The 17,066-nt window shown below is 44.3% G+C and overlaps 1 protein-coding gene across 1 annotated transcript in view; it reads right to left on the reverse strand.

Annotated features, from left to right (window-relative positions):
* Window positions 1-17,066, reverse strand: part of SLC24A3 (solute carrier family 24 member 3) — a 496,071-nt gene that overhangs the window by 403,796 nt on the left and 75,209 nt on the right. The gene's annotated exons all lie outside the window — the stretch shown is intronic.

The following is a 17,066-nucleotide window of genomic DNA, read 5'->3' on the forward strand; positions in this document are numbered from 1 at the left end:
GTTTCAAACAAACAAACAAACAAACAAACACAAAACAAACACAAAACAAAACAAACCTGAGAACACCAGGAATGCCTGGAAATAGAATAAAAACCAAAACCAAACCAAACCACAACAAAACAAAACAAAAAACCCTCTGGGAAAAATAATTTAATTATATAGAAAGAAATGTGACATTTGAGAGTCCCTAACTCTATGGGGCCCATAAGACCATGCTTCTCCAGGGATGTGATAGCCCCTGGCCATGTTGATCTTCAACAGAAAACTGCTAACAACCCAGACATATCATATGTGAGCACACAATTACAAGCAGCCAACTAGAAGAGATAAATTTAGGAGCACACTGTTGATTTGCTTTCAAAAATAAAGGAGGGAAACAAGATCTAAAGATACATGGGGCCAAAATATCCTGGTCCAGGTTTGCAGGGTGTGGGCTATTTAAACAGCTAGGTATTGACGTGCCCAGGGATAAGCGCTCATCACTTCCCTCTTTCCTAGTCCATCTTCCTCCAGAAATAACCTTTATCTGTTTTGTTCAAAGTATTTTCTCACATACTTCTCCCCTCAAAAAAAATGCTTTGTCATTAGCTTTAAGTTGAGAGGTTTTCATTTCCATTTTCTTTCAAGAGTGGAAAAGAAAGCCCAAATGGATGGCTCAGAACCCCACTGTCTCCTTCCTCAGCCTGCCACTTGCCTTCTCATGACACATGCGGTCACCTGGGCTATTTAAGGCGGCTGGATAGTGGAAAGGAGCTGAAGAAGTGAGGTAGGAATGTTCTTAAGGAATGAATGGGATTTCCATCAACTATATCACAAAAACCCCTAAGGCATCAGGTGAGCAGGGACTAACACTTCTAGTCCAAGGTAGGTGTCCTTGAAGACCCCAAGGAAGCCAGATTCCAGAAGAATGGGAAAAATAAAATTGCCACAACTTTCTTTTCTTTTTTAAATATATTTTATTAATTTATTCATATTACATCTCAATCATTATCCCATCCCTTCTATCCTCCCATTCCTCCCTCCCTCCCATTCTCCTCTTACTCCCCTCCCCTATGACTGTGACTGAGGGGGACCTCCTCCCCCTGTATGTGCTCATTTCTTAATGGAGCACCCAGTTCCGTCCTGGCATGACAGGACACTCACCCTTCCTTCCGGTCATTAGTGAAATGACTATCTTAACAACGGCCAACAGGCTCATGGGTGATAACATCCTCCTTGTGACAACCTCATGTGGCAGGAAGTGGGCCCCCACTCTGGAGGGCCAGAGCTCACACTATCCTAATGAAGTCCTTTATGAACACGCCTACCAAGCCATCAATAGAGAATGGGACAGGTCTTGAAGGGGTGCCTCAGGAAGCAAGTCAGTATGATGTGAGAAATTTCATTTTTGGGACCAGGGTGCTGAACTCATGGCCCCAGAATTGAGATGACAAACCTAAACTGCCATACCTCATTTAGTATCAGCTAATTGGGAACACACATTGTCCACAGGTCTCCCAAGAGAAAGGAACAGGGCCAGGCGGGTTGAGGAACATTACACCATCCCATGGCTTGAGAAAATAAAAGGTATCTTTAATGGTACAGAGCATCTTCTGAGAAACTTTGTCAACCTTGGCTAATTTTGAGTACTGAATTTTAAAGAGAAACGAGCGAAGGCATCGTTGGTTCCTTTTGATGACAACAGGTTTTAAAACCTTGCTCAGTGAGACACTGCACTCGGTTTAAATGAGAAACAAAAAGGATGTTAACTCAAGATGGCAATGGAGTTTGGAGTTTGGAGACGCTGTCCCTCACTGTCCCTCACAGCCACCTGCAGTTTCTGTGACGTACACCAGACTTCCCGGTGAATGCAAGCCTTAACTTCTCCTGTGTTCAGGAAGTCAGTAGTGGGTGCTCTGCTCAGCAGCCACCAGGCCAGAGACTTGGAGACAATGCTGCCCACATCTGGTGGTGATGACACAAAAGGGGAACTCCACATCATAAACAGCTCCGGCTATCACACAGGAGTAACCTTTTCAGCAGCATGTTCACACTCGACTCTTAAAGTGGTCCTCACCCTTCCTGTAGCTCTCAGCTGATGTAGGGAACTCACTCTCACTTGTATTAGTCCCTGCAGGGAGACCTTGTTAACGGTGAGAAAGGCCACCAGCCTGCGATGGAAGGGGTGGGCTGCAGAATCATTAGAGCCATCAGACCTCAGATAAGTTGTTTACCTGCTGGGCCTGAATCTCTTCAGCTGAAATCTTGGGATGATGGTGAGGATGCTAATGCCCACAGTTGAGAACAGCAGCCTGTATATTGATTGCTGGACAATGTGTAAATAGGGAACAGCAGAGAAAATGAGCCAGCGTCTATACATAGAGCTTGGGTCACACATGACAGGGGGAATCATGGCATGTTAATGAAGCAAAGTAACACTTACATTAATTTGAAAGTGACACCAAAATCACTTGTCACCTATGTGTACACTCATGTGAGGTTAAAAGTACTAAATGCAAGCCAGTTGCCTTCAACACAGGAGGACGGTTGCTTCTTAGGGTCAAAGATCTGGGAAATTAAATATAAAGGATAAAAATTTGAACCGAAGGGTTTGTTTCTTGTAAGTAGAAGAAGATTGACGATAGACACCAATTTATAAATCCCAAACCTGAAGCTTTCTGAGCACCAGCTGATGTAAAGCCACATTGGAGATTCCATACCCGACCTCTGCTGCCTCGGTGCACATGACTTTGTCTCATGTATAAAATTATCTAGACTATCATATGTAATCATCTCTAGGCATGGCCAAAACCTGCATATGAACTCCAGTGAGCTGCACCCTCAGCTGTGGGCTCCAATGCCAGGATACCTCATTCTGTATCTGCAAATACTCCAAAAATAATCTCAGCTCAGAAACACTTCCAGTCCCAACGCTATACTGAATGTCCAAATTTATAAATTCTGAGAGTAAATACCTGGGGGTTTGTTATATTTCAGTAGGTTTTTCACGTTGTTTAGCTTCCATTAAATGAGAGAGAGAGAGAGAGAGAGAGAGAGAGAGAGAGAGAGAGAGAGAGAGGAGAGAGAGAGAGAAGGAAACTGCCACACACAGAAATTTCAGATGTATTCACACAATCGTCCTTTCAGGTTTCTTTCCACATGATAGGCAAGATCTGTATCCAGAGGATGTGAAACTGAGAAAAGCAGCTGGTCTGGGGCTTGTCACCCACTGGGAGAAGGTCAGAAGTTGGAGAAGTAGCTAGCGTATCCTTACAAGCCCTTCCTGGATTAGTGAGGGGTGGAGCACTGGGAAGAAGCCCTTAGGCATGGCTGTGGGGTACAGCACCACCCAGCTCTCCACAGGTGCTCCTGGGATGTCTGACTCACCAGCATGCTAAGACACTCAAGAAGAACCCATAAGCAGGGCACTTGGCACAGCCTTGGCTTCGAGGGGAGCACTTGCGAAGTGTCTGGTCCCCTTTCTCATCCTTGGACAGGACCGGTGGGCTTGCAGCAGGAATGCCGAGTGTGCATCTGAAACAGATGTATCGATGAACCGATCATGGACTCCATTAGTTTCGACCTCCGCACATGCTGTTCAAACACAGCAGCAGGCTGGGGTTGAATAACTGGGGGGGGGGGGGGGGGCGGAGGATGAACATTTGGACATTTTGATCCAGAAGGTGACCAGGAAGGTGACAGTGTCGAGGACAGAAGGTGAGCAGGGGAGGCAATGGTGTCTAAGGGTGAGGTCTCTCCAAACCATGTCACAGTAAAAGGTGGCTGAAAGACCAAAGAGAAGGAAGCCAGGACAAGGAAGAAATCCATAGCTGACTTAAACGATATACAAATGGGAAAGTTTTAAAATGTGCTGTATGAACTCAAAATGGCACAGAGGCAACTAACGTTGGCTCTTCCAAAGGATGACAAAGTTAATAACCCCCAGATAACCTGCAATAAGTAGCCTCTGCAAGGCGGTAAGGAGTGACTTCCTGTCACTACAGGTTTCTAAGGACATGAAGGTTCAGCACCTTAGGATGGTGCTATGAAGGTTAACGCCAGCACGACCTGGGCTCCAGGGACGTTATAAGTTTGTGAGTGTTTGGAGTTTATGACTCTAATGTATGCGGAGAGGTGACCAACTGCCACCAAGGTGATGCCACTTCTGCCCTGCCTGGTAGTCATTCATTAATCCATTCATGGCAGCTTCTGCCTTTGCAGATATCCTTTTTGCATTTCTCTCCAGGAGCTGGTGGAGTCTGCCATTTCAGGACTGAACACAGTCAGTGTCAGGGACAAAGACAGCATAAAGGTCCCCGCATGCATTCATAGAGGAAAGAAGTGAAAAATTGGAAGGGACACCAAAGCCTCTGCCATGTACCCTGCAGCTGGCTGCTTCCTAAGTCCCCAGACTGGGTCATGGAGGTCACGACCGGAAATCAAGTTAGCAGGACTGTAGAGATGGCTTAGTGGTTAAGAGCTTGTGCTGTTCCCACAGAGGGACCTGAGTTCCGTCTCCAGTACCCACATCGCTTCTCTCACAGCCGCCTGTAACTGTAGCTCCAGGAGGATCTGACACTCTGCTCAGGCCTCCAGAAGCATGCACAAAGCCCCATCAACGTGAACGCACATGCACGCATGCACGCGCGCACACACACACACACACACACACACACACACACACACACACAAACTTAAAATTAAAGCAAATTTGGGCAAGAGAGGTCAGAGGCCAGCTTATGGTAAGTGGAGAACTGTGTGCCATAGCTGCTGTCACCATGGTGATTCTGTCTGTCTGTCTCTCTGTCTGTCTGTCTGAGGCAATTGCCAACAGCCAAACACCAAACAGACAAGCAGTCTAATAATCAGGATGGTGGAAACCTTAAGTCTGCCTCTAAGTCACAAACAGTGTCAGAAATCTGGAGAGAGAGAGAGAGTCACACGAAGGGAGATGCCCCTCCTGTCCCTTCCCCCCTGATGATGACTTCTAAGGAAACAGGAAGTGAGCAGTCACTAGAGCTGAAGGAAGAGTGATGGGGGAGGGGATCCTCTGTAGGCCATGGAGGTTCATTGGCAGAGGGTCAGCAGGTGCATGACTGCATCTGACACCAGCTGGCAGCACCAGAGAACCTCAGTCCTGTTGCATTGCTCTCCTTCCTGGTGCTGGACGCACCCAGGCTCCTCTGCACAGCTTCCACCCTTGTTTGAAGCTGCTGTCAGACAGAGGCGGCTGTGGCTGGTCGTCCAGGAAGGGTCTTTGCTCACGTTGTTGAGCCAGCTGGGGCTGCTGACTGCAGAGCCTGCATGTGGCTTTCCCTGACACCTTTGGCTTCCTCCCAGTGGCCCAACTCCAAGATCAATTCATCCCAAAAGGGAAAGCCTAATGGAGGCTGCGCTGCCTGCAATGCTCAGATGTAGAAGGCACACAACTTCCGCCACAATTTGCCTATCAGACACAAGTTACAACGGCCAGCGACATTTGCAGGTCAAGCCTCTGTGTTGGTGAGCATAACTCAGAGTACCATGAGGTACAATCCCTCCCTAAAAGCTAACTGTACTACAGTTCCCCCGATGGATCCGCACACCGCCTTCTTGCCTGGGGATTCCCTCTGCTGTGCCAAGCTTTGGGCTGAAGATAAACGTGCTGTGCCTTTGAGAATCTTTAGAAAAAGAAAATCGCAGATGAGCTGAACAACAGTTGTAAGGGGGCTCCTCACTTTAAACACATTGGCTCTCTTTGAAAAATGATTTGGTATGAAATACAAATTCTATTTCACACAAGGCAGAGCCTGGTGAGATACTAAAGTATTGCCTGAAGATGTGCATCCATTTGCTTTGAACTCTAGAGCCAGAAGAGCCTGTGTGCGCCACGGGGTAGGCAGGTTTGCAGCAACACCATGTCCCTAGCGTCCGTTCGGTTCTCCAGGAGTCTTCTCTCTGAGTTTACATAAGTCCTAGGCTCAGGTCCCAACGACACTTCTAGACATGACTTGCTTACTCTCCTGGACTGCAGAAAAAAAAAAAAAAAAAAAAAAAATCTGTTCTGTTGACAGCTAATCCTCTGTTTTCTGGCAGAAGAACCCAGGGTAGGATTCTCTTATAAGCTTCCATTTCTGCAATTTTGACAAGTTTGGAGCTTCTTCGGAAGTCCCCAGACATCTGACTCAGGGACAGGGGTGGTAAATGATAGAGTGAGGAAGGTGGGGACTGTTCCCTGGTTTTTATGAAAGCCCTTCCGGCTCACAGACCGGAAGTTACTGCTAATGGCTGGTCTCCATCAGAGATGGTGCAGGCACACCGCAAGGCTATGGAAGGTCGAGGGGTGAACGTGAGCCCCTGCCCTTAGAGAGACAAACTCAAGTGAGCACATTCGGAGGGAGGGATGGAGGACTACAAAATCTCTGGGCTTAGGAAGCGCATCCCAGGCTACTGAGTCATGAAGGAGCCTAAAGAAGCAGATCAGCCAATGGTTGCCGGAGCCCTGCTCACTCTTCTGTACTCTGAGCTCTTGGGAACACAGTGGCCCGACTCCCAACCACAGGAACCTGTGCACTCCTTCCCTCGAGGCATGACGGTTGAAAGCTAGCCTCCTGTCCTTCTTGGTGGAAGAACTCTAAGGTGTGTCTTCACTGCTGTGCCTGTGGACTCACTTTTATAAGGACTTTAATACCATTTTTGACTTCTCATTTGTTTGGGCTGGGATGTCAGCATATGAACTATGAGACACCGCACCTCCTCCATTCTGAGTACTGACATGGATGCCTGTCATTTTCATGTCGCCTCAGGCAGATCACCCCAAAAGAGGGGACCCACATCTCACAGACACAGAAGCTATTTCTCCACTGCCTGTTCCAGTTTAGCCTCGGGCTGACTTATTAAAATGAATTATTTAATGCTGAATTAGAGGTGGCTGCGTAGCTGCCCCTCTCCCTCTGCCAGGAGATTTTTATCCATTGACCCTGGTTTTCAGGCAGACTGGCCTCTTTGCAAAATGATTTTTATAATTCTAGCCTAGAAAAAAATAGCTTCTTTAAAATGCCCAAACCAAAATAGCTTAGCACCTGTTGACTCAGCTTAGCAGTTCCTGGGGGACACAATCTTTCAATAGTTATCATTACAAGTCTATAATTGTTGTGCAAAATGCAACAATTTTGCATGCTATTTATATGAAAATTTCCAACTCCAATCTCCCCTTTCAGTTTAAAAAATCTTGTCTTAAATATTTCATTAGGAACATTTGCAAACATCCAGGAAAACAGGCTGAATTTTAGAGTGAACACCTACAGACCACAGACTCAGCACTGAAGTGTTGCAATTTGTATTTTACTTTGCCAGTTTTTCCATTCTCATCTTTTTGCATCCTCATCTGTCATATTTTTGTGTATTTCAAAGCAATTTACAGAAACTAATGTATTCTGTGGTCATGTAATATAACGTATATGTAAAAAAGAAGTATAATAAAAATTTGCAAAAAAGAAAGAAAACAAGGGCTCTTGCTTTTTTAAAAAGAGAAACAATGACTTTAAATATCATTTTTAATTAACTCCTTTTTACATATACATTTATATTATTACATATATATAATAAACTACATACAATAAAAAGAATCACAAAACAATCATGAATTATTTAAGTGCTACATTCATAGTGTTTGGGCTATTTGTATTTGGCAACCTTGAAGAAAACATCTTTCCTATCTAGGTGAGTCTAAAATTCTGAATGTAAATCCATACTAAGTTGCTATCTCTAGCAACTTAAAACATCTATCTAGACCTAAAAACATCTTAATCCCTAAACAACTAAGCTTAATTGTAAAACTAAACTATCTGGTCTTCAATCAACCCCATCAGAGATTTGAGAAGGAAAAAACTTAACTACCTAAGTAAACAGGAAGTTCAGATTAGCAGCTTCCAAAATGGAAAAAAAAAATGACAGAGGTAGTTTGCTGCCTGAACAGTCACCTAAAACTTTCTGTGATGTTGGAGCATCTTCTTCAGTCTTCTGGCCCAGTTTTTCTGACAGACTTATTTGTGAGGCAGGAACTATTGAGTACTTGTTTACCATGTCTTGGTAGAGTTTGACTGTCAAATCTGCCTGCATCCAACCTTGCCCACTTTTTAGGCAGAATTCTGTCTGTGGTTGAAATGAGGACATCTTGCCCAGTGGTTGCTTGGCTACATTTGAAGCCATCTCCATAAGGAGGCTCTTTGATGTTCATCATCCTCTTTGAAGTAGGCTAGGTGTTTCCAGGAGTTAACATGTCTTATTGCCAATGAGTCTTTACAATAATAAAAAACCTCTTTAAATGCCATATTCTGTAGGTCTCTTAGGTTTGTGAAGACCTTATCCAACTATTTTACTTTATCTATCTATAGAATCATATCTATCTGTTAAACCTAGGATGTATATTCTTGTAATATAAACAGGCTAGTAATTGACATGACCATGAACAGATCAACAACAATTAACTTGTATAACTTACGGATCCTAAACAGTCTACAATAGCACTTTCAAAGTATTGGAGGTAAACCTTGCATTCTCCTTGAGTTGTATGGATACAGTAGTTCACATTAGAATATATATATATATATATATATATATATATATATATATATATAGTGTATGTGAAGAATAACCTTAATTTGAATTCTATACTAATATATCAAAATTAATTAATAAATGCAAAATTAACATTTTGCATCAATATGCAAAATTCTATACCAATGAATTAAAAGTAACCTTGTGAGTAACAAGCCTTGCCTTAAAGTGAGAATTGTGTGTGGTAGGGTCTTTTAAATGGAGTAAAATCCTTTATTTCCAACAAACTCCGTCCCTGAAAAATCCCTTAGGTGCTATTTATTTCTTTATGTTCCCTTTTTTTGTCCCTTACATGGTGATTTTAGTAGATAATCTGTGATTTGTAAATGACCCGTCCCAAAGATTAACACATAAACACTGCCTTATCCATCAAATGTCTCAGCTTACTTTAGACTCCCCTAGAAGTGGATGCTAAGAAAAGGATCTGAGTGTGTACGTTCAGGAGGTTGTCCCAGGAAACACCATTAGGGACTGAGCAAGTGATACCGGGAAGGGAAGGTACCTAAGGCACCATGTATCTTCAGATGTTACCACTGGCAGGGCTTTCGCTGCGGAGACAGCGAGGTGGATGGTTCAGTGGTTATAAACACGTGTTGTTCTTGCAGAGGACATGGGCTCAACTCTGACGACCCATATAGAGACTTACAACCACCCATAACTGATTTCAGGAGATCAACATCTTCTTTTGACCTCCACATACTTGATGCCCACACGGACATTTAGACAAAATATTCATACAAATAAAAACAAAATAAGTTTTAAAAAATGTTTGAAAAAGAACCCAATCGGGGCTGGCGAGATGGCTCAGAGGTTAAGAGCACTGGCTGCTCTTTCAGAGGTCTTGAGTTCAATTCCCAGCAACTACATGGTAGCTCACAACCATCTATAATAAGATCTGGTGCCCTCTTCTGGCCTTCAGGTGTACATGCAGACTGAACACTGTATACATAATAAATAAATAAGGCCAGATGTAGTGATCACGCCTTTAATCCCAGCGCCCGGGAGGCAGAGGCAGAGGGATCACTGTGAGTTCGAGGCCAGTCTGGTCTACAAAGTGAGTCTAGGACAGCCAAGGCTACACAGAGAAACCCTGTCTTGAAAAAACAAACAAACAAACAAACAAATATTAAGAGAGAGAGAGAGAGAGAGAGAGAGAGAGAGAGAGAGAACCCAGTCTTCAAACTAGCTGGCACTTCTTTTTACTTCCCATATTCCAGAAATGAAAGCAACAAATTTATTTTCTTTAGAGCGGAGCAGTCAACAGCGTTCTGTTATAGCAGCCAAATGAGCTAAGACAAAGGGAAGCAGAGCCATGTACAGAAAAAGCCCTCCATCGTTTGCGCCTGTCCATGGTGTTCTGCCTCTTCTTCATCCACTGGGATTCATTCTACACACAAAACTCAGCAAGCTGCATCTGAAGCTCAGACTCCCCATCAGCAGTGGTTGCTCTCTGGATTTACCCAGCATGAATCAACAAGATTTTGTCATATGTGGAACCCCTGTCTCTCTATAAACGATTCACTTAGTGATTTAGTTTTATGTCCACAGGCTGATCTTGTACCCTGCACAAATATTCGGACACTTACATTTCTTCCTACTTTATTCCTGGATTTTTATATTAATCCTGTCAAATTCGCTTTACTCTTCTCATGCTCCTCAAGTCAGAGAAAAGAATCAATAACATGGGGTGGTAACCACAGCTTCCCAGGAGTTTCTCACTCAAGGCTTGTTTGTGAGGTCACTAAAATCTTCACAGCGTGTGTCCAGGAAACAGGTATCCATTCGAGGGTGAGCTTGTGCTGGGTGCGAAGTACTTGGAGCTCTTTATAAACTCACTGCTGTGAGTTGTCTCTACCTCACCAAAGAGAAATCTGAGTCCCTGAGACATTAAATAGTTTGTATGAGTGTGAAGGTCAGGATTTCTACCCAGTTTTATAGGACTCAGGTCTGCATGCTAATTCTACTCAGGAGTTATAAAATGTGAACACCCCTTAGCTTCAGGTTTCCCTAAAACCCCAAGACAAGTGAAAAACAAAACCACTAACAAATCCAACCTACTCTTTGACGCCCAGACCTAGGCCTCTTCCAGCATGATCTGCTGCAGTCAGTGATCTGTGGCCTCAACTGTTTCCTGTCCCAATTCCTTATCTCTAATCCCAGTGGTGTGTAGCATCCGGAGGTCTCACTGCTGGCCCAGGGATGGGAACCCAGGATGAGCTCAGAGTCTTGATAAAGATGGATAAAACACTAGGCTGGCATCAAACAATTTTTCTTCTGTGTTTATAAAGGGGATGGTCTGGTCCGCTGATATTTAATTCAGGACTATTATTTTCTAATCATAGGAATGAGTGGTATCATATTAAGATGCTCTCAAGCACACATACAACAATCTAGACATATTCATATTTAAATGGACTCTCTGAAGTGTAATGTGAACACTATTCACAACTTAGCTAGGGTCAGACCCTAAGTAGACCATGAAAGAGGTCATTAGCTTATTGGCCACAAGAAGCCCACTGAGGGGCATGTCTCTGCGTCTGACCTCACATGGTTATAGCTCAGCTCTGCCCTCTTTGCATCCCTTGGGCAGGCAGCCTAAACTGTTGTTTGTTTGTTTGCTTGTTTGTTTGTTTGTTTTGATCCTGGAGAAACCGCATGGATGCTCTGGGGGAAGATGCTGGGTCTCATCTTCTTTCAGGCTCAGAGCATCACATTCCAGGCCAAAGTATAACAGGGAGAGCTGCTTACACCCTAAGGTCCTGCCCTGAGTCCCATACCTAAGTCATCCCAGTTACTGAACACAAGGAGGAACACAGACTTCACACCTCCTCAAGTGACCCCTATGAGCTAGACCTTCCTAGCTGGGGGTACCTGACAAGCCCCAGAAAACTGGTGAAACCCCAGATGTCTGGGTCTTCTTCCAAGAAGGTCTGATCTAACAGGTCTCAAATCTGGCCAAGAAATTAGTACTTCTGGCAAGCCCCACGGCCTACATTGCCTGTGATCCTGGGAAGCCTGAAAAACACCTACATGAGGCAAATTGGTGCTCTTTTTGCAATACAGATTTGCCAGTATGACTCAAAAGCTGCTTATACACACTAAACACAGCTAGGGGAGTCAGCCTACCACTATGGCTATTCTGATTCTTATTCTAGCACCTTCTCTAGTGGTGGAGGCCACAGAGGCTCCCTCATACACTTGGCTTTATCTGAACAATGAGATGGTCTGTGCAAAAAGACACTTTCTGAGTGTGAAAATCAAAAGAGTGCCCCAGATACCCTGTATATGCTGCTGCTGCTGCTGCTGCTGCTACAGAAATGACAGAGGAAAGAAGTGAGATCCACAAGGCTTAGAGACAGGAACCAGCTTTTGGTCCTTGGCCAGGAAGGAGACATAACCATCACTGCTGTAGGCAATGTGGGTCCAGCCAAGGGGTACAATGGGGCCAAGAAATGGCTTTCCCTTTAGCAGATCCAAAAGTGTATGCTGCCCACTCCATTCAGTGGGATGTTGCCCACTGCTCTAGAGATTCCTAGGAGGTAAATTTTGGTGACACTGTCCATGTGTGACATGGGCTAGCATGTCTGAATCCAACTCTGCATTGAAGATTCTCTCTGAGACTCAAGGAAGAAGCAAGTTCACTGAGTACTGAGTATTGGAAAGCAAATGCTATGAACTGAGTATTGGAAAGCAAACGCTATGAACTGAAGAGACAGCCCAGAACAATGGTTCTGAATATTTCTATGGAGTGGATAAGTGTTCTTGAAGTAAAATTTTAAACATATTCCTAACTCAAGAACAGAGAAATACTGAAGGACAGAGAGGTTTTTTTTTTTACATTATATGTATAATAGAGAGGGTAGAAAATGAAACATATGTAGTTCATAATCCTCCTAATACCAAGGACTATGTTAGAAATATTTAATGTGGCTCAGGAACGGTCAGAGTCAAAAACAGAGAGGAAGTAAGAAAGTCATTCTTTGTTTAATATTCTTTCCAGGCTACATGAGACTTCAGTATCAGGGTCTAACACAGGGAGCAATAATAAATATTTCTGTAATGGGTCAGAGAGTCATTCATTTTGGCCTTGCATACCTTGTAGTCTGCAACTACTCAATTAAGCTGTCATAACAAGAGCAGCCACTGACCACACATAAATGGATGTGTATGTCTGTTTTCCAATAAAACTTTATTCATAAATATAGTTAACACTGCCTGCCATTTTTATCCATGGGCTTTTGTTTGTTAAGATTGACTTTAGGGAAAGGGATTTGGAAAAGACTAGAAGTAAATAATCCCTCAAACTTTCCTCACAGTGATAACATTGGGCTTTGAATTATTTAGTTATCAACTGGGCATTACAGGATAGTCATTCCTAAGCTGGAAGTCGGAGCTGGACGAGTTTGTCCCAAAGGCCAAACATTCCCAGGAAGCTAATGGACATAAAATACTCTGAAGAGCAAAATGTGCTTTACAAAGACTCGCCCCCAAAGCCTGACATCAAAGGACGGTTTCTCTTCCATTGCCCACCTTTCAGAACAATTCCAGACACCACTTACCAGACTGAGAGTAGTTTACTAAAAGAAAGAAAGAAAGATCTCAATAAAATGCCTTGAAGATCTTAGAGGGATGTCAGAGTTAAAGGAAATACAGAGTAGCCAGTCCTGTCCTGGTAGAGCCCAAGGCTTCTAAGCTTGTGATGACCAGGAAGTAGAACATCCCCCATTCCCTTTCATCCTGTTTGTCTACGAACTGGCCCCTTCGGCCTTCTGAAGTCAGAAGTGTCCTGAATAATCTGTTGTTTTCTCACTGCTTGATCTGCAAGAACAGCGTGTTGTTGCTGAGCTGAATATTGTAGTTAATGCTTCGGACAATCCTATGAATGTGGCCATGCTCTAATGTGCCTACAGGATGGGACAGCGCTGTAATGACTCCTGTTAGTCTGCCTTCTTTTACATTTCTGGTAAAGAAAATAAAGGGAGAGGCAACTCATTATGTGCACATGATGACCACCCAGGGCCCAACAATTCTACATCCCCCATTAGGGATCGTACAGCAGGAGGAGAAGGCACTTTAATCTGCCCCTTACAGAAGGGGGCAGTGGAGCTCGGAGAATTTGGAAACCTTATGTACCATCAAAGAGGTGGGAAATGGTGGACTGGAATTTAGGATTTCCTGCAGAACTCATATTCTTTCCATACCATTAATAATCTTACCTACATCAAAACAGCAATCATTTTCTTCCAATAAAAATATGTCATTTGAAACTGGAAAATTTTCTACCTTGGGAATGATCTTCCCAGGGTGAAAAGGGAATCAACACTGTCACCTTGACCAGGTGATGACTGCGATGATGAAGCCAAAGGCTGAAGCTGGGCTTGAAAGGCGTAATTTGAATTATGATTTTTCTACAGTGGCATGCATTTCCTTTTGTCCTAGTTAGGGGTAGTATTCCGGTGATAAAACACTATAACCAAAAGTAATGTGGGGAGGGTTTATTTGGCTTACACTTCCATACAATGGTCCATCGTTGAAGGAAGTCGGGACAGGCACTCAAACAGGGCTGAAACCTGGAGGCGGGAGCTGATGGAGAGGACATGGGTTCTGCTTACTGGCTTGCGCCCTCTGCTTGCTTAGCCTGCCTTCTAATAGAGCCCAGAACCACCAGCCCAGGTCTAGCACCATCCACAGTGGGTTTGGCCCTCCCACATCAATCACTAATTTTAAAAATGCCCTACTGGCTTGCCTACAGCCCCGATCTTGTGGAGACATTTTCTCAAGTGAGGGCTCCTCCTCTCCAATGACCCTCTTGTGTGTTATTAACATAAAACTAGCCCAGCACACCATTGCAATAAAAGGCATAAAAAAGGTGTTTTAACTTAAGCAGTTATTGTAGTAGGATTCAGATACCTATTCTCTTTTTTCCTGCGTTCTGCTGGGTGCCATGCACTAGCCTCCCTTGTACTTAAAAGTTGCAATGTTTGACTGAATTTTGGCCAGTAGAATTTGAGCAGAAGTGATCACTCCTGCTATGCCCAACCCCCATGTTTTGAACCCTATGTGTAAAGAAACCAGAGCTTGCCATTCTGACTAGGCTAGCTCACCAGGGCCTTGGAAGCCAGATTTGGGGACACAACGGCCCCTAGGCAACAGGGCCAGAAATTCATGGACCACTTCTTTTTTTTTTTTTTTAAACATTTTAGAATTTTATTTCAATGTAACTATATGCATAAGAAATGCACTCATATTTGTTAATTGAATGCAATTATGTTTAATTCACCCTATACAGTCTTGACCAGAAACTTGGTACATGGTTTATATATTTTTTTTAATTGCAATCTGGTTTCTTTCTTTTTATTACAAATGTATAAAAAAATCTTCCATCAAATGCTGCTGGAGGCAATAGAACCTTGAGAAACATACCTTTGGTTTGCCTCAGAAAAGTCACACATATTGTACTGTAAATTTTTATAAATTTGCTTGAAACATTGCTATAATGTTACAATAGCAGTTTTAAGAGTTCAGTAACCAATGGGAGCCTATGGAGTACATGTAGAACTGTAGAAGCTATCTTACCAGCAGTGTAAGTAGACTGGAAACCCAAGAAAACCAGTCAGGGACAAGAATTCCGCCTGAGAAAGAAATATCTCTGAGGCAAAGCCCCAAACCTGTTATGGCAACTGTCAACCCCAGCTAACTAATCCACCTGAAACATTTGGCACAGATTGCAAAGACGATCACATTGGTCTCTAATTTGCTCCAGGTAAGAATGTGAGCAGTTGTTACTTTCAGACATTGAGAAAATTGTAGCCACAGTGCGGGGAAGATGGCTCCATGGGTACAAGAGCTTATGGCATAAGTATTAGGGCCTGAATTTGAATCCTGTGCACCCATGTAAAAGCCGGGCATTGTCATGTGGACCTGGACACCTGGTGTTGGGGGTAGAGACAGGAGGAGCCTCGGGAGTTCCCTGGCGAGCTAGCCTCCTCAAAATGGTGAGCTTTCAATGAGGAACCTTGTCTCAAAGTAGGAAAAAGGTGGCCTCTACAGTGTGCACGTGGGTGTAGGCAGCCCTCCCTGTATGCACACACACTCTACAACATACGCATACACCAGAGAGAAGAAAAATCCAGGTGCAAAGAGAAGATAGTGAAAGTTGCCTTGAACAATAAGGTATGGATGTGAAGTTTTTGAACTTCATTTTTCCCCTGCATTCAAAACCAGCAATGATAACACTGAAGTAGTTACAATTAGTAATTCCTAATGATTATTTTGTGTATTTGATAGAAATATACTCAACATATGTTTTAAATGTTTATCTCTCCAACACTACTTTTGCAAGGTAGCTGCTAGAAAAATCTAAGTTTGCATTTGAGTCAGCATTAAGTTCCTAGTGGTTCTGTCCTAGATAATGTGAGGCTGTCTGCACATATCTGTGCACACTGAGTGTCTGCAGAGGGGATCTGTACACACCAAGTGTCTGCGGAGGGGATCTGTACACACCAAGTGTCTGCGGAGGGGATCTGTACACACCGAGTGTCTACAGAGGGGATCTGTACACACCCAGTGTCTGCGGAGGGGATCTGTACACACCAAGTGTCTGTGGAGGGGATCTGTACACACCGAGTGTCTGCAGAGGGGATCTGTACACACCGAGTATCTGCAGAGGGGATCTGTACACACCGAGTATCTGCGGAGGGGATCTGTACACACCAAGTGTCTGCGGAGGGAATCTGTACACACCAAGTGTCTGCGGAGGGGATCTGTACACACCGAGTATCTGCAGAGGGGATCTGTACACACCGAGTGTCTGCGGAGGGGATCTGTACACACCAAGTGTCTGCGGAGGGGATCTGTACACACCGAGTGTCTGCGGAGGGGATCTGTACACACCGAGTGTCTGCGGAGGGGATCTGTACACACCGAGTGTCTGCGGAGGGGATCTGTACTGTGGAGGGGATCTGTACACACCGAGTGTCTGCGGAGGGGATCTGTACACACCGAGTGTCTGCGGAGGGGATCTGTACACACCGAGTGTCTGCGGAGGGGATCTGTACACACCGAGTGTCTGCAGAGGGGATCTGTACACACTGAGTGTCTGTGGAGGGGATCTGTACACACTGAGTGTCTGTGGAGGGAATCTGTACACACCGAGTGTCTGCGGAGGGGATCTGTACACACCGAGTGTCTGCGGAGGGGATCTGTACACACCGAGTGTCTGCGGAGGGGATCTGTACACACCGAGTGTCTGCGGAGGGGATCTGTACACACCGAGTGTCTGCGGAGGGGATCTGTACACACCGAGTATCTGTGGAGGGGATCTGTACATTGGCATGCTATTCACAGCCGGAACCTTGTGTGTATCCCGCCCATTTTTATCTAAGTGCTTCTTATCGCCTGTCAGACTTACTCCTTGAGCTCACTTCATCTAAGTTTCCCTCACAGCCACCTCTAGGTTCCCCCTGCCTATCTAAGCCCCACTCCCCTCC

The sequence above is a fragment of the Acomys minous genome (genome assembly GCF_964271855.1).
Source record: "Acomys minous genome assembly, chromosome: 3".
In the NCBI taxonomy this organism is placed as follows: Eukaryota; Metazoa; Chordata; class Mammalia; order Rodentia; family Muridae; genus Acomys; species Acomys minous.